A 19,379-nucleotide genomic window follows, 5' to 3' on the forward strand; every position below is an offset into this window, starting at 1 on the left:
TTCAAACCCTGATACACTTTTGCATTTTATTTAAATTAATTCATGATTCTAATTTATGAATAGAACAACTTGACACACAGTGCTGCATCTCAAATTAATCTCCAGGTTCCCAGCTTTCAGAAGATGTACACCACTTCTATGTGACATCTACTGTTGACCTGCTATCTCCCCCTAAACACCCCCCTAAAAAAGAAAAAAAACGTGCCTATTGTGGGTCTCAGAGGGTTAAAGGAAATCCCGCTTTATGCATCTGAATTGCAAATACATAATTCAAAACTACAAGAACCTTGTGTTGGCTGTAAAAGTCAGTTAAAGTTAAATGAGCTTCACGCGATGTAAAACAACACAGCTAAACGCTGTCCTTGGCACGCTCAATCCTTATGCTCCAACATGTACGCTCACGCTAATGTCCCTCATGGGATTACGAGCGTTCACATGTGTGATGAGAGCGCTCGCACACATGGAGGACTTTCACTGAGACAATGTGCATACAATTACCGGCAATTTATTCAATATGACACAGATCAAACAAAGACTGGGAGGTACTTTATGGATAATATCATCAAGTTGGGGCTGTCCTTGGGATGGGATAAACAATGAAATTAGCCCCTCGGTGCTTGTTGAGTTTACAGTTTAATACTGCGGTTAGAAATAACAACACATGCACTTGAGTTGAGTACACATGTAAAATCTGAATAATATTCAAGGGGCTGCCTTTGACTGAACCACGCTGACGAAAACTACATTTTCCTCCTTGACATCAGCTCTTCCATGGTTGATATTTTGCCCCAGTTGAACATTGATAAGAGTGAAATTTTAATCATCTGTCCCAATCCCATTGCAGAGGCAGCTCAGCAATCCCTGGGCTCCCTATCTACCCAGCCAGTAGTACGAAAGTATTACTAAACTGGTTCAGTCAGGCTTCTTTCATCTCAGGAATATCGATAAGATCAGATCCAACGTGTCATTTCAGGACACAGTTCTACACGCCTTTTATCACGCCCCATTAGGACCACTGGGATTCATTTTTGCTTGCATTGCATCCTTAAATCAACTTTAGCTTGTTCAAAAGTGTCCCTTTTTCATTGTTTTTACCATTCTTGGCAATGGATTTAGTTTATTTCTCGTGTTTTGACATTATCACCTGCTGTCATGATTGCAGATAAAGTCAAATAAAACATTGTTTGCTAAATGTATTCAGCTGGATATGATCAAATTATTCATACTGTATTTTGGTACAAATCTATCTTTACTCTGTTTTCTGCAAAACCCAAGGTTATGTCTGAGGACATGTTTTTTAGCATTCAATGCAGTACAATACCTGCACATAATAACTGTTTCACAGTTAAGGTTAGGAAACATTGTGGCTATTTAAATAAACGCTGGTTAAGCCATAGTTAAAGGTGCTCTATATGATATTCAGAGCATTTATATAGTAGCAAAATTTGCTGTGTAAAGATATAGTGGAGTAATGTCTACCTGAGCAGAGAATGAAGTCACTCTCCCTCTGTGTGTGTTGTAATCAGAGCTTCTCTGTGATTTGCTGACATAAATAAGCTTACGGCCATCGCTCTGCACTGCGCTCTTACGGCGGTTCAAGCTGATAACGCTGTCCAGACTGATCGCACCATTGTGGAAGAGTAGCGCCCATCCTCCGGTATCCTCCTCAGGTTAACACCATTAGCTCTGCCAGCACTTATGCCATTGTTTGCACTGTTCGCCTAGCCCGAAATTCAAATTTAGCACCTTTAAGGTTAGGTCAATGTACTTACAACAATGAATTGGCTCTTTATAAAGTAGATTATATTGGTTGTGGCGGAGTCCGCCATTCCCGTACTGTGGTCAGATACAAGGGATTCATAAGAAACGATGCATGTATGTTCAGTGTAATTCTATCTAATTGATAACAGCCTCACTCTTTATTGTTCACTCTCTGTTCTACGTTACTGCTAATGCAAACCCAACATCCTATCGCTGCTGTTTCACAAAGTGTCTTTTAACATGTCTTAAGAGTAGGTTAGGACACATGGAAATGCAGCGTTATTGGACCTCTAAATGTTGTACATAATGCAATCTCATTGCCTGAGTCACCTCTGGAAAACTATGTGCATCCATTCCTTACAGAGGAGCATGAAAAAACATATTCCTTAGATATAGAAATAATACATATATCACGTTGACAGAGGATACAAATGCACAGAGGTGTCAGGAAAAAGGCTTTAGCCGAGGTATTCACCATCAATTGCAAAAGGGTGTGAATATTATAAGAGGTTTGTGATATTAATGACAGGCGGAGGAAAAAAATCGGATTTCAGTGTATGCATGCGCGACGAGACATTTATAAAATACCTTTATCATTTCATAATACGGGCACGAAACACCTGGTGAAGCCAGGTGCCAGGCAACAAACAGCTGGGATGAAGCAGGATGTGAGCCAATGACTGGAGGGCATAGTTTAAGTACTGTGAGAACATAGGACACAAATACGTGTTAGGAATCAGGAGAATGATGCAGGGCAGTGAGGCCTCCCCGGACTCCCATAATCCTCTCCTAACTCTCAGTTGGCTGGCCCCATGAGTACCATTTATATAAAAAACCCTTTCAAGATGGTCCCTCTAATCCTCGTATCCTGTCCTATTATTGCAGCTTGTTTGGTGGGAGGGGATTGTTGAAGTTTGTTTTGTGTCCTTTCTATCCAACCCTTAAGTGCGTAACATCAATTTGAAGCAAACTTCACTTCAGCTGTATCTGAAAATGTGTTTAAAGGCGACTCAAGATATGCTAATGGCTAAATGTGCAGGGGGGGGGAGAGACAATATTATCAAAGTATTACATATCTAAATCACAGGAAATGTTCATTATTGCGACGCCTGCTCTATGCAATCACCAGTAGACAGATGGATTAAATTAGACTGTTAATGATGCCTCCAACGTGTATTAATTATGTAATAACAAGGCTTTGTGTGCCTTCAAATGACTGAGAGTAACATTGGAGCCTTTCAATTAGCAGCAGGGCAATCAATGTCACAACACGAGGCCACATGAGGTCAAGATTAATTCACATTTGGAGTATATGTGTTATCTGTTCAAGACACAACCCGATATGTTACAAAATTGTGCTCCTTGTTGTCCCAAAGCGCTAACAATAAAGTGGTAAACCGGGCTGTATATGCAGGATCGCCACCCTCTGCGTGCCCTCCCTTTGTCAGGGGAGCCCCAGCTTGGCAAGGCTTCCGTTTGCCCCGTATTTCTTTTGAAACTTGGCTCTCATTTTCTTAATCATTTAAAGGTTTCCTCCCAGGACTGTGTCAGTGGCCCTTTACTAATCCTTTGACCCTCCTCTGGAATATTGATTTTCCCTGGCTTAACCGGGATACTCTCCCCGACTCTGTTTATTTGTGCTTTTTCTCTTATACTATAATCTCTCCATTTCCTCCCCTAGCTTCACCTCCTATTGAATGTGACATAATTATGTGCAATCTAAGAGAGCACGTAAAGGTGATTACACTTCATTATCACTTTCAGCCTGTAATAACTACCACTGGTATAATAAAGACCATGGATGAAGATGTCATAGCTCGTACTGAAACAAATTAAAAGCTTCAATAGCAGTTGATTTCACCTACAATGTGCTCTCCCACGTTATCTAACGTCATCTTCCCTCCCCTGTTAGGGTCATAAAGCCCTGCTGATCATCTCAAAGTGTACACAAAGCCAATATAAAGGTGGCTTCACATTATAGCGCATTAGAGTTTCCTCTAGTTGCTTCCCCCGTAGCCACTCGGCAGCATCACTTTTCTCATTAATCTCAGCGTATTGGCTTGTTATCTTAATGACGGCTTAATTAGTCGGTGCTGTAGTTGTAGATTGTGCTAACAACGCTCCTATAGACTGAGGCAGAGTTTTGAAAGTACATCTACAACGCATTGGAAACTGTCATTTTAAAAAGTACACTACAGTCTGTGGGCTTCAGATCAGGGTTAAAAGTACCAGCGGTTGCCCGTCCGGAACGGGGTGATTGCTTGGCCCCCAGAGGGGCTGCTTGCAGCATTGTTGAGAACCGCGGTATGGCTGCTTGTGCCCGCCAAGTTGATTAGATGAACAGTTCTCGAGATATGTGAAGGGCAGTCATACATTACATACACAGACAGAGATTCCTTCCTTTATAGTAGGATGATGCTGCTACAGCGCCGCCTATTGGCGCCAAATGGCACCAGATTTCTCATGATCACTCAGAGATTATATCTACACATGCCTACCAAATGTGCTTGCAACAGCATAAAGCGTTCAGGAGATATGACATTCTCACAGGAATGAAATGCCTTTATATATGTAGGAAATAAAAAAAAAATAGCATATCAATGACTCCAATTCAGTTCCTCCTTCCATGATAATCCACTTTTTTCCAACTTTCAGTGCAATGTTGCTACTGGGGGTAATGTCTCATCACGCCGGTAAAGTTAAACCGTATTATATCTGGGGGCAGTGAGGCACACCATCATTTGAATCCCCCTTTAAAAACAAGCAGACGTGGCTTAATTGCAGCTTTAGTTCAGACGGAGAAGAAAAAAAAAGAAAAAAAAGAGACCCCATTTCTTCTCTGGCTCGGGGTCTCGTTTGTTGCTGACAAAGGCTGCATTTTGACAATAGCAAACAAACAGAGAAGAGTGTTGCTGTGAAGCCAAACGAGCCAAATTCACTGCATTTCATATTGTGCTTTGGGTGATGTTTCAGAGGTACTTTCTTCAGCAAGCTCGGATGCTTTGACACCACTATGACTAAACTGTCATCGTATAAAGAACTCACCAGAAATACACCATTTCAGAATAGGCGGAAATAACATAATGCATGCAAAAGCCTTTTTTTTGCCCCCAAACTGCATGTGATTATCATAAAGTGGGCATGTCTGTAAAGGAGAGACTCGTGGGTATCCATAGAACCCATTTCCATTCACACATCTTGAGGTCAGAGGTCAAGGGACCCCCTTTTTCTTCTCTAAAATCTAAGATCTTTGTTAGCCTTGTGAAAAATGCTGCACAAGTTGTAACGCAAATGATGAAATTAAAAACTTCTAACTTTTATTTTGGTGCTAAATATATCCGTTAGATGGCTGTATTTGGGCCACTGTTTGCCTCACACTGCTGTGGACTCTTAACGTTGTTTTAATCATATTCAAATCCTGCATGCATCTACTAAATTTAGCATTAATATCACTTTGGCAAACATTCTCTAATTGATATAGATTGTAGATGCAAGGCTGAACATCCTTTATATCCTTCAAGTATCCCCATCCTGCCTCCGTTTCATTTCCTTCCATCTCCATCCATTTCTCCTTCACATCTCCCCTTCCCTTCAGTTCAAAGTAAGGCTTGTTTACTTCCTTCATATCATGCTCGCTCACTCTGGTAGTTTGCCTTGGCTGCCATCTTCCCAAATTTCCATCTCTCCCCATGTACGACCCCCGCACCTTTCTTGTCTCAGCAGCACTCTGCAGCTCACACACACCTCCTCCCCTCCCATCTCAGCATCTCTCTCCTCATTTCCGTAATTTCCTCCCCCTTTTTTTTTTCCCCCCTTGCCCGCCTTGTCATTTTTGTTCCCTCTGCTCCTGTTTCTGTTCTCCCCTTTCTCTCTCCTTCCCTTCCCACCCTCGCCCTCATTCGCCCCCTTCTTCATTTAGAGCCTTGGTGTGGCTCTGATTTCTTTAAATAGCTCATGTTGCCTCCAGCAAGTTGAAGCCGCAGTCTGGTTCTGCTAATAAATGACAGCGAACAAATGTGAACGCAGAATCAATCGCATGCAAACTCACATACGGTGCGTGCACACACACACACACACACACACACACACACACACACACACACGCGCGCTGCATCAGATCACAGAACATGGAGGCTATGTTTTTGCAGAATAGTGACATGATGTGACATGTTTTCGCTGAAAAGACATTCATAGAAAGATAGCTTGAAGGTGTCTGTGTGTGTCTTTCCATGCGGCTGGCCTAGTCCAGTCCATCTTATACCAAATTTTGTATTCCCTTCTCTTTTCTATTCACCCAGTGTGAAAATCAGTCACAATAATAGATTGCAAAGTCCTGGTAATTTTGCACATTACTTCTGAGTCATTGCCTTGCATAATGAATGCCTGCTAATGCACTTTTTTTTGTTAATTCACCACAAAGGATTAAAAACGCTCAGCTGTTATGCATCACTGCAGAGCGATGCATATATTCCCCCCGCATACTGTATGCATATTTTCTCATAAATAAGGTCCCGAGATGAAACCAAAAAGTGGAGGTGGAGGGGGCGACAGCAGAGTAAGTAATGTCTTTATTTATTGTTTGTCTACCTCCAGCAGGAGCTTTGCTTTGTTCAAAATTGTGTTGTCGTCTCCGTGGCTCTGATATATCATCTGAATATCTGATTCAATTCATCTTAAGGGATCCGTCTGGCTTGTTTCCTGGCTTTTCCGTGCTCATTTTATATCTGGTTTGAAGCGAGCGCTGGATACTAATGTACACAACACAGTAAAGCAACCTAGACCAAAACAATACCTGACTTTTATCACATCGAAGGACGGATGTACACTGAAGTCATGGACTATATCAGTCATCATTGTTTTCTATTATCCTGCACTGATTCTGTCCCTGAAATTTAAATTAATATCTGGAACATTACAGCATTAAGCTTTGCCCTCATAACATTTGAACCCTCTTTTCACCCCTTCAGAGAACTGTTTAAGTCCTGTAACAAACCTTAAAGGTCATATCTCAGTGTTAAATGACGCTATTCAACACGGCAGTCCTCCGACACTGACCAAAGCAAAAGAAGCCTGGGAACAAGACCTTGATGTGACTATCCCTGACATCACTTGGGATGTCGTTATTGATCGCAGTCACTCCTCATCTATTTGCATTCGTCACTGCTACAGCTAGCTAGGGTTTAAAGTGGCTCACTATCTCTTCTTAACTACAGAAAAATTGTCTGAAACGTCTTCTATTTGTTATGCAAGCTTCTCTAGTTGTCACCGGCAACAATGGTATTGGTAACAGATTATAGCATTACTTCATATCAGTCAAATGTTATAGCATTTGGTTAATTGTAAGCCCGACAACTAACACACTAAACATGAGGAGTTTGTCTACAGCCAGCGATTGTCTGCAATTTTGCAACTGTAATGTATGAGTATGTTCTTTTCTTTGGCATTATTTGTACTGTTTATACTCTCTTGTCAAATTAGATGATTTATTTATTTTTTGGAACACAAAGAAATTGAGTAAGACATTGAATTGACTTCCCAGCAGCTCCATGACGGCTGCCCCGGTAGCCAACCATTGACCTTTGGACCTCGCTGTGGAGAGAGGCAGCAGAGAGACAGCTTTCCGAGGTGTCACTCAATATTACCGAGCAGTCAATCTGAAGCGAAGATAACATTTGACCATGGAGGATCAGTGTAAGAACCAGACGAGTAGCTCAATTTGTCTATAAACCAATCAATAGTTGTATATCTCAGAAACACGGAATCTTAAAATGCAGCCCATCGTGTTATCGATTCGTTGGTAGAAACTCAACTTTACACCTGAGGAGATCATCCCTGGAGAGCATGCAAAAAAGCTGAATTCTAACAGCACGCAGCACTTGAGGATGTGTAAAATAAAATGCAGAACATGAACATACGTCTTCATTCCCATGTATCAAACTGTCTCACTGATTGCTTGACTTACTGGCAGGACACTCCATTTGCTTGTCTGCCTTGCAATCGTGGACGGCAATTTTTTCTGTATGAAATTGCATGCTGACAGTTCCACTTATGACCTCCGATCTCACTGAGAACAGGAGAGAATGGGGACGGTGGATGGATACACGGCGACGGGGAGACAGAAGGCTCTCAGGGTGACCAGCCAGGCGTGGATCCCTAACATCAGTCACCATAAGCGTCGCCTTCAGCAGGGACCCCGATAAGTCACGGCGTCTGCTCTCCATCCCGATGGGTATGTGCAGATTTAGGGTTGGTGACGAGGAGGTATACCTTTTCAGCCTGTCAGTCACTCCCAGGATCATAGCAGCCTATAAAGCAGCCTCTCTATTGTCTGAACTTTGATTTAATCCTAAAAACGGGGTTCAGCTTATAAGTCAAGCAGCTTCCGAATTCAACAAAAGAACGTTTCCACAAGTCATACTCCGGATGTTAAAAACGCTAATTATGGGCACTTTCAACGAGCTTTTTGTTATCCAGATTTGGAGCAATTGTAATAAGTACTGTAGCTCATACAGAGTCAAGAATAATCCTGTCAATGGGCGACAAATTGTTTTGTCACCATCCACGATTGAAGTGATCTGCTGGTAATGCATTTCTAATTAACTCCATTTTTTGAGGCTTTTTTTGCGTTAACTTGGCAGCCACTTTAATCAAAATTGCCGGCAGCTGTTGACCCAGTGTTGTGGCACTCTGTCTGACAACCTCTGACAAATGCTAATTTGTTATTTATTTTTTTTTCCTTCCAGCGAACAGCGTCACCTGGAGGCATGATTGACACTTGTGGCCTGTCAATCCGTCTCTCAACAGAGGCGGTGTATGATTGAAGTTGTTTTTTCCCTCTGGTGGGATGGCTAAAGAAAAGATATGTATGCAATCTATAGCGTGGCAAATATTGATTTTAGTTTGTTATTTATACTCTCCAGCAGAAATCAATTCAACAACATCAGGTAAACAGTTATACAATTCAGTGTCTGGCGTCAGAGTGTCACTGCCTGGGTGAAAAACAAGGCCATTTATAGTAAGGATACAGATGAATATTTGGTACAGAACACTGTTATACTTAACTGAACTTTGGACAAAATACTTGTATTAAAGGGGCACTATGTGGCTTTTTTCAAAATCAATAACACCCCCATCCTCTTACCCTAAAAAGCAATCGAACACACCCTTGCTGAATTCAATACACTCAGTGGTTTTTCTACATCCTAACTTAGTCTGGTATGACCAGTAGCTTGTGGTGGCTAATAGCCCAGCACATAACCCTCCGTAAAATCGTGAATTTACATTTTTAGATTTCAATTTTGTACACAATAGACAAATTAGAAATAACGTGTTTAAAGTGAGCTTTAAAGGTGCGGTAGGCGGATTCTGTTACCTTTGGAAAGGCTAGCTTTCTCCCCTTGTTTCCAGTCTTTATGCTAAGCTAAGTTATCCAGCTGATGGTTATAGATTAATATTTAACGTACAAACATGAGTAGTGATTATTTTTCATTGTTGATTAATCTGTGGATTACTTTCTCGATTAATTGATAAATTGTTTTGTCTATAAAATTTCCCAAAATGTCAAGCTTTTCCTTTAAACAGCTAAAAAGCTGACCAAATGTGGCAAGAGGCACCAGTATAAGAACATTTAATAAGATCTGGGAAGTCCAGTTTGTGTAGTAGACAAATGAGGTGTATCAGCTTTTATTGATTTACAGTACTATCTTTATTTTTAACGCAGTTCTACTATTGGTCTGAGCATGGCCTAACAATCAATACTTGAGTATTAATGCAAAGGTTTAAAAGAAAAAAGTAAAACGTTCACAGCTCTTGCTGAGGCCAAACTAATAAACATAAAGGATTTCCTGTCCTATTTTAAGAACACAACGAGCCAGCCAACTGATGCATGAACACGTGTGCACGTTTCCAACAATCAGCCCACCTGTCACTCACGGTAACCTAGATGTCTATCTTACGTCGACCGCGATTCCTGCACTGTACATGGTCCCGATGCATTCCAGTCCGTGACACTGACGGCCTCATAAACTACATTTTCATCAACACTTAATACGCTGAAAGCTTGCAAGCAACTCCGTGTCAGTTCTAATAAATAAATCACCCATCTGCTAGTATTCCAGTCACACAGAGTCACATTAATGCGATATGAAACCATACAATGAATTAATAGCTAATCCACCCAACACTCTGAGACTATTAATATTTAGAGGAACATATCTGATAATAAATTCTTACCAGAATAGAAAATGCACATATTGCAGATGTTTTATGCCCTTTTAAACTCATGGATTAATTGAAAAATACATGGTGTCAGCAAAAACAGACTTGTAATTTGTTAAGTATTCTTTTGGCTCCAGGCATGTTAAATGTATATGATTAGAAATATAAGGCAGCCTGTGCTGCGTTTATGTTTCTAGCAGGGTAGAAGGGTATGTCTTCATGTTTAATCACCATAAATGTTTGCATGTCTTTTGACCATGTGACATTATACACAACATCTCTTTGGTTATGTCTTATAAATCCATAAACATTATAATAACGTTGCATTACAGAGAGCACAAGTCATTTATAGATCCTGCCTGACCAGCTGCACACTTTGCATCACGGGCACTGTGCTATGCTTTATGGCCATAAGCAAAAAATTTTACAGCATGCAAGCATTTTCCTTTTTGTGTGAAATTATCCCCTCCAGATTGCTTCTAATTTAAGGCCACTATCTGGCTACATAAATTCAGCCTATATCCACTTAGATTCTTAAAGAGTTGAGCAAAAACTTGTTAATGTAAGCATTTTACTTTCCTCACATAGCTATAACCGTAATTTAGACACATTTATTATTGAGTGCAACAAAATATTTATAATCCAAAAGGCATGTAAATCTCATATTCTGTTATTAGGCCATATTGTCCACCATTGGCTTGTGCATCGGAGGCATCAAGACATATTTTAGGACGACTGATTTAAAAGAAGTAGAAAAGAAAAGTTCAATGTGGTTGCTGTTGGACACAAATTATTTTCCATAATTGATATTATTAACCATTTCTGGTATTCATAACCAGTGGTCGAACAAGTAGTGAGATCCTATATTTAAGTTGAAGTAGAAATGCAATGTAAAAATACTTTTAATATTAAAAATCCTGCACACCAAGATTACTTCTGTAGATTTACTATAGTAAAAGTACAAAAGTGTCATATTTTTAGCATTGTAAAGTTGTTTCTGGTGAAGATTGAGCTAATAGTGACCGTATCTTATAAACTACTAACTACATACTATATATCTATATTAAAGAGAATCGATCAAATGCATTTGGTAGACTTAAAAGTACAATATTTCCCTCTTAAATGTAGTAAAGATGTAAGAAATACTGAGTGAGACTGTGATTTTTTAAAGACGAAACAACACATTATTCCTCTTATATAGAAAAGTACTACAAAGTAAAACACACCCTTGCTTAAAGGTGCTAAATGCATATTTTGTAGCATTTATATTGCCTCTCCAAAGCTCTCAACAACAGCAACAGTGCTGACAGAGCTAACGGGCTAATCAGCTGTAATAAGAGTAGTGCCAGCTCGATCAACAAAACACGGAGAAGCTCTGATTGCAACACACACAGCGGGATAGTGACTTCATTCTCTGCTCAGGTAGACATTACTCCTCTAGCAAACTTTAGTTAGATGTGTTTGTGAAGCTGGCATTACAGAGACAACTCCCACTAGAATGACTCTTCTCTACTTGTGTTATAAAAGCCTACAATATGTTTAAGCATTTTCTAAATTCTGGTCCTTCTATGTGTTAATTCCTGTTAATTTCCCTGAGTGGAGTGTCAATGTGGTGTTAATGTGGTGATATGTATTAGCTCTTAGCACTGTGGGACCTGTAATTTAATTAGCTACATGTAGCTTACCATTCTCCACCGTTATAATGCAACTTTTGTGTCAACTGCAAATTAATAAAGTGAGAGTCATTTGGTCGTGTCTAACTCACATCGCTGTAAAGTTAGATCCTGTGCTAACTAAACTATTTGCCGCACATAAGTGGACACAGAGGTAGAATTAAGGGCAGTACTAGGGCTGTAATTAAAAAGCCCGGCGAAGCCTGGATCTAATATAGAAAGTGATGGGTGGATGGGTTTTGTGATGATGGTGCGGCTTTTAATTCCATACTGGACAGGCGATACCTAGCAGGTTATGTATCAATGTAGGTCTTATTAAGGGAGAAGATTGTGGTGCTGACTTTATTTCAATTATACATGGTAATTTAACATCAAAGCATAATTATAGAGATTTTACGCTTCACCTCCGATCACCTCACTGTCCTCTCTTACCCTTGCTGGGTTTTTCCCTGCACTTAGTTGAGATCTCGACACAGCTGGGGAACTTCGGCTTGTCTCCGGGATTGGCAAAGTAGCCTGGAGTGTTTTAATTCAGCACACACGGTCCTGCGATGCATCGACTCTCAATACCATAGACGGTATACACAGATGGACGACATGACAGCTCCCCTAAAGTGAAGCTTTTGATTGCCCCCTGGTGGCTGGCTGCGGTATAGGTCATAAATCCCGCCCCCTCCATGTTAGCGAATGGGACATGGGCAAACTTAAAAGTCAAAGTACACATCAAATAAATTTTTTCTTTGGGAAAAAATTGACGGAGCATTTTGGCAAATTGTTCTTGGGCGCTACCCACATAATCAGCTTTGCTGCTCATCCCACAAATGCATGATCCTTACAAGTTGGACATCATTGCGAAGGTAAATAAACAGGCTTTCTAACGATGTAAAATACAATGACAATTAGCATTGACACAACAGAGAAATAATCGACCAAACTGAAGTTTCCGAATTTTGTTTTTCCAGTTTATATATACATGATCAATACAGGCAGATCAAATATAAAACCAATGAGTCGTTGGGTAAAGGGAGGAAAAAATTTCACTTGGAGAAATAATCAAAAGGTCATAATTATGTAATCAACAAAACAGATGTAATCTCTTAGAATGAAATGATAAATAACAGGGTAGAGCATCATGATTAGCACACTTCCAGCACAGTCAGAAGTTGAGACTTTGACTGTTTTTCTACTGACCAAGCACAGTATTTCCAATCAGATTACACTAGCCAATGGTACCAGCAAATTAACTGCACAGCCATTAAATTAGGCTTAATCCTGTCCTGTGAGCACTGATTACAGACCAGCAGGAGCCATTAGGCCTCTACTGTACAGCCAATTTAAACCGCATGTGAATAAATACTGCTGTGAAGAAAGCATCACATACGCTGTGTGCTCACACCGAGGGGCTCGGCTCCAAACACATCTCATTGTCTGGTTGACTGTTCGGATTTGTTTTAGGCTGTCACCCGTGTACCTGACGCCGACGCGAGCTGACAGCCGAGCTGAAAAGACGCATGTGTGCTCACGGTGGCAATAACAACAAAAAAATGTCACATCCATTTTGGTTGCTGCGCTTCTCCCGCTCGTTTGCAGCGCACTTGTCATGACTAAATTGAGGAATCTCCCCGAATGCCAATCAACTTGGCTGTTTGGCTTTTTTTATTTCTGTTGTTTGTGCTGCTTGCTAATGGGTGGCAACCAAAGAGCTCAAGTAGCACCAGAATTATGACAACTGTCTCACGTGAATAATACATGTTTTATTCGTTATCATGGCAATAACGGCAAATATGAATTTAATTCCGAAATAACCGCAAAGCAGAGATTCAATAGCAGCACTGGGACACATTCAGCTGCAGTTTGCATGTTTCAAATAAAGGAGATCAATCAGAGAAACATGACGAGCTTTCTTTAGCGCCGCCAACTGTAGCCATTAACCTCTACTTCAACTGCTCTTCAGACTGTATCGGCTTGACTTAACAGACTTTTAACTTGTTGCCACAGGTTATGATGGTGCTATCATAACTACTTAAAAACACTTCCTCCCTACCCATCAACCTTCCATCAGAAAATTACCACCTGAAGCAACAATTCCTGGATATATCCGAGACAAGGAGATGCAATTAGCTGAGCATTTATGTTTTTCCTCTCTACAGTGTCAGCATGTACATGAAAAGAAAGAGCTTAGAAAACATAATGAAAACTATTATTTAGTTCAGCTTTCTTTGTTTCCCCAAATGTCGTTTAGACAAAAGTGATCTGCAGGTGAGATTGCTCCTAAACTACGGAAAAGTTTGGCGTACTTAAAGGACCACCTATGACAGAATTACATAACAGTTGTTGCTAATTGAGATATACAAATATATTCTATTTGCCTAGGGGAACTGCAGCTATTTAGAATTATACAGTATATAAGATTCATCTTCATGCAAGTTATGTATATACAAGAAATATGGAGACATGTTCGCTAACCAAAACAAAACATGTTCCACATAATCTACACAAATAACAGCATACATTGGACCACTCTGCCCAGTCTGCTTTCAATCTATCTTGTCAAAACTAAAATTAAGGGAGTATCAAACAAAAGTATGGCCCTGAATCATATGTTGTATGTAGTTGCGCAACTAACGGCTGGCTCCCTCTGGCTATTAAGGTGGGCAGATTTAAACATATTCAGGACACACATGTGTGAGCTGTGTCATTTAGAAGAAAAGTGAGTCCTGTTTTCTTTGGTAACGTACTACGATGATTTAAGAGGGTACAATTTAAAAAAAGTGGCTCGACACAACTCTGAAATAATCTGGTATAAAGTTGATCAAAAACTGGAATGGTTGATGTTTTAATTATTATTTATTCTTATTATTTTGTTGTAGACATGAAGGTCTAAAATTGTAGTTCTGGCTAACAAAGGGGCCTCGGTAAAATCACTAAATATAATCAATAAAAGGACAAAATCTCATGAAATGTTGTAGGGTTGTAGGCCCCAACGATACGTTATCATCACGATAATTAAGACACAATGCGATCTTGCAAATTTAAACATTTTGCGATAATATAAATTGGATATATTGCATTTTTTCAACTGTAAATTATGCAGTTTGTCAACATCTGTTTGAAAAGATATAGTTTCTAATCTGTTCATCTCAGTTTTCATTCACATATCTTGAGGTCAGAGGTCAAGGGACACCTTTGAAAATGGCCATGCCAGTTTTTCCTCGTCAAAATTTACCATAAATTTGAAGCGTTATTTAATGACATGGTTGCGGGCAGATTGTTAAAATAAAACATTGATACTCGACGTCCATGTATCAACACAATATTGCCAAGCAAAAACTAAAAACACTATTTTCTTTCCCCCACCCCTAAAATGCTGGCTATTTGGTCGTTTTATTAAAGAGGTTTTGTGTGTCTTGCTTTAAAGACACAACCATCTATCAACCAGTGGAGTGCATTCATGAAGCGTACCATCAATAGCAAAGAATCCAACCCTGCCCTTTTTGTCTGAGCTTTGGACATCTTCCATTAGGGGAAAGTTGCTCACAGCAGCTTCATTAATTGATCTTTAGAGGAAACTCTTAGCTTGGAACCTTTAGTGCCGTTTAGGAGAAGAAGCCATAATCCTCGCACGCCATGTGAAGAGGCCTTCTCATCATACGGCACTGGAGGGCTTTTATCATCATCCCAGTGCTTTCCTAGTTAGTGGCCCAAGTTTGAAATACGTCATTCAAATCAAATGCCAACTGATGTTTCATTCATGTAACTCATGTACTGTTCTCAGACTGAGGCTGGGGAGATAAAACTCATCGCTTTGCCCCACCATCTCGGCGTTGACGCAGACTAACGCAAGTCCTCATTGAAAGACATGAAAAGAATATATCAATTCATATTATAAGCTTTTGAGTTGTTTTCTGAAAGACATTTGTATAGGGGAGAAAAACCATGGAGATTGAAACATGTTTATTCTTCTAATCATAGGGCGTTCATTTCCTGTCACTTGTTATCGACTAGATAAAAGGCTAAAGTGCCCGCATGTTCTAGTTTTTAAAGAAATCAACATTCAAAGAGAATTATTTTTTAGTTTCCACTGAATGGCACCGTCTAACAATCCAACCAGTAATTTTCAAACTACTCAAGTTAAAGTTAAAAATCTATTCGGCCAACACTTGCGGATAATTGCATACACAAAATGATGTTCTCTCTATTAATTGTGTGACTCCCAAACAAACAAGACAGTGTGTGGTCTCCATGGTAAATACCCTTCAAATTGAATGTATGCAGTTATCTTTTTTTTTGTTTTTGTATCTCTGTACGTTGTTGTTTATCTTTAAGCTGTTGCAGCCAAGAAAAATCCACCAAAATTACTCCGACTTAATGCACTGTTTGCTTGGCTACATTACAGCAAGAGCATTAGTACTTTATAGGTGCGGGGGTGGAAGGGTGAAGTTAAAGAAAAAATCCACCAGTCAACACATAATGTGCTGCGTTTGCACGAAGACAATCGCTGAATAAAATATGCAATTAAACAGACTGGAAAAAACAACGGTGAAAGGGGATGCAAAAGTGTTTTCTACTTCGCAGGATTTGAAGTGCTGAAGCCGGAGTAGAAGAGGTGTTAGATGATAGAATAGCCCAAAGGCACTCAGTATGATGTGGTTTGTATAGTTTGTAAAATGCATGTTTTTCACTGGGGAAGAGAAGGATATGTATATCGACAAATTCTAGATGTAATTGTGGAAAAGCACTGGGCCAAACATAGTTACAGAGATCAGAACGAGCAAGCAGGGCGAAGCCATTCATCCACTCCCTCTCCGCCTGCGCTTCAGAGTCTGGATCAATACAACGGGGAGCTGCATCAGGCAAAACTAATTGTGGAGGTGGAGGTCGGGCGGTTCACCTATTCTTTAAAGTGCTTTATAAATGTGCAGTGAGCTTTCTGTGCAGCGGGGAGACCCCTCCAAAAACACAATGTACCGAGTGACTGTTTGATTACCTATCTGCTGTGTCAGTAAAAAAAAAATATATAAAAAAAAAGGATAGTAGAAGTCTTCAGGTGTTGGAGCCAAAATGATTTAGAAGTTATTTGACTCTTTTACAGCAGGTGGTGGCTCAGTGGTTCGCACTGTCACCCCGTGGGAGCCGGTCCCATTCGCGGCGCTTTCTGCGGGGATTTTGATTGCTCTCCCTGGGCTCCTTTCTTCGTTTTCAAAGTCAGATTGATTGGAAACTGTGGGGAAAAATGTGAGTGTCTGGGATGACTTCCTCTTAATGTATGCTGGAGCAGACTCAAGCCCCCGTTTCAGACAGGATTTATACTGAAAAAGTGTCCCTAAGCAAGACATTGACTGTCAGGATGAGCTCCTGATGTGTGACCTCTGCAGTAAAGCATCGAACAGTACAGCTGTGTAATACAGATGGGTGACAATTTAAAGGGACAGTGTGTAGGATTTGGCGGCATCTTGTGGTGTAGTTTCAGGTGATTAAACACTCAATCAAGTCCCGCATCACCTATAAACTCCTCCTTATCACATACAAATCCCTTCATGCCCTCGCCCCTTAGGACCTAACCAACCTTCTCCACCCCTACACTCCATCCTCCGACACTGGTCTGCTCTCCACCCCCCACACCAGGCGGCAAACTTTCGGCGACATAGCCTTCAGCGTCGCAGCACCCGCCCTCTGGAACTCTCTACCTCCTGAAATCAGAAATGCTTCATCCCTGGAAACTTTAAAAAAACACCTCAAGCACCACCTGTTCATCAAGGCCTATGACCTCAGCTAACTACACATCACTCGTTTTAATTGCCTAGCTACAGTTTTTTTGTCTCCTCTGTTTTATTTATCAGTATGCTTTTGTGTGCGCTCTTTGTAAAGTGTCCTTGGGTTTCTTGAAAGATGCTTTATAAAAGAAATTCTTAGTCTACTAACACTCGATTAATTTAGGCCCAATTGACAGATCTGTAAAACTGAACTTCTCCACAAAGAATCGTACAAAAGTGTCTTAGAAATAAGTCATTCAGGATGAAAAAAAGACAAAAAAAAGAGTTGACTAAGACCAAAACGACCGATTAGTCTACTAATCAACTAAGTGTCTTAGTACGGCGCTGGGCCACCACGATCTCCCAGCTCTTCAGTACAGCTTTACTGTGATATAAATATTGCATAAAATATAAATATATTACATGTGTAGCCTAGAAATTGAATCCTGAAAACACACTTTTCTCTTCTTCCTCTTTTCTTATTTCCAACTGCATCTCGGCTCATTCAGGAAAAAAAAAAACCAAGCTACAATCCTATAAAGCCACACATTCATGGATATTATTATTACTGCTGTAATATCAACCGGAGCCTGAAAAAAGGACATCACACTTACTGTAGCGGTTGTCTTTCACAATAAGGCTGCAGATTTTATTTTGAACATTTGTAGCTGATTGTATTGCTCCCTCACGTCTGTTCTTTTTGCAATAAACATATTTGTTTTTGTTTTTTTGTGCTTTTACTCTTGCCATCATGATAAGAATCTGAGATCAACTGGGCCTGCACATGGTTATACATGTTTTAGGATGTAATCCATTTGCATGTAGTTTGGTTATATTGGTCTAGACAAACAATGAAAGTGACTCATTGCACTTTCACTTATACTTAACTGTGATGGAAAGTTTTATCATCTTAACTTGTGGTGAAGAAAGGGCACTTGAGACTGCAAATAGACCTCATCTATCATGACTAAAATAGAGAATAGGTACAGTAGAGTAGAAACAGGAAGGAGATGGCATTTCCAGTATGGAACAGAGAGAACACACATATGATATGCATGTTAATATCTTTGGATTCGGATCACTGATCGGGAAAAAATAGAACAATGTATGCTTTCTTATTAATTTAATATGATTTGCTCGCAATGCTGGAGTTTGCAGGGTCCTTCTACAGCTTCTTATCAATTCTAGTGCCTCGTGTTAGTGGCTCTTGATTCAATCACGGCGATTACTGCGCACTGAATCTAAAAGCAACTTATTTCCATGCGATTTTCCAATGCATAATAATGCATGCGCTCACAATAACACACATGTAAAGACAATACAATTTGGAAAGCGTCCAATAAAGTCCAATAAAAACTCTCAACTTCTTTACGAGCGAGTGCTTCTACCAGCCTGCATATCTGCTGTACGTTGTCTCAAATCCAATCACATCAACTGGGTCTCATGGGTTTGCGGGGAAATGGTATAATCATCTGTAGACATTCAGCTATCGTAGCCTTCACGCGCTTAAATTAAATTTTTTGCTACCGAGACTCAATTTGTCATATGAAATTGCGGTTTCATTAGATTCCGAACTGACCCCTCTTTGGCTTGCTGAGTGGACGAGAGGCGATATTGAAAACAATACCGTGTGTTAGCAGATGAAGACGGAGAAGGGGCTCTGTCAGTTCTGATTTAGTCAATGAAATCATATTCGATATTGTGTTATTAGATGAGAGCTGCTAAATGATAACAAGCTGTTCCTCTGAACCAGGAGTTCAATCACAAAAGCTATAAAATTTCAGCCTAACTACTAAATGAAATTCACAGCCTTATCAAGTCTTAACCGGAGAAGATTAGAAAATAAAACCTGACAATGTTTTTAAAAATGTCTGAGTACACCCAGTACAACCATTAATTGTCTTAATTGAAAAAAGGGCTCATTAACAAATGATTTGCCCCTTTTATTTTTATATCCAAAAAGGAGAAAACAGCA

At 40.0% G+C, this 19,379-nt stretch overlaps 2 long non-coding RNA genes across 2 annotated transcripts in view; both read right to left on the bottom strand.

The window, feature by feature from the left end:
- Positions 1 to 19,379, bottom strand: part of LOC119483917 — a 289,619-nt gene that overhangs the window by 268,769 nt on the left and 1,471 nt on the right. The gene's annotated exons all lie outside the window — the stretch shown is intronic.
- LOC119483918 lies at positions 1,632 to 19,222 on the bottom strand. The gene is made up of 3 exons (XR_005205850.1): positions 19,212 to 19,222; positions 9,478 to 9,483; positions 1,632 to 1,721 (listed from the first exon to the last, which is right to left on the bottom strand). It is a non-coding gene; the product is annotated as an uncharacterized LOC119483918 (long non-coding RNA).

Source organism: Sebastes umbrosus, chromosome 24 (assembly GCF_015220745.1).
Source record: "Sebastes umbrosus isolate fSebUmb1 chromosome 24, fSebUmb1.pri, whole genome shotgun sequence".
Lineage (NCBI taxonomy): Eukaryota > Metazoa > Chordata > Actinopteri > Perciformes > Sebastidae > Sebastes > Sebastes umbrosus.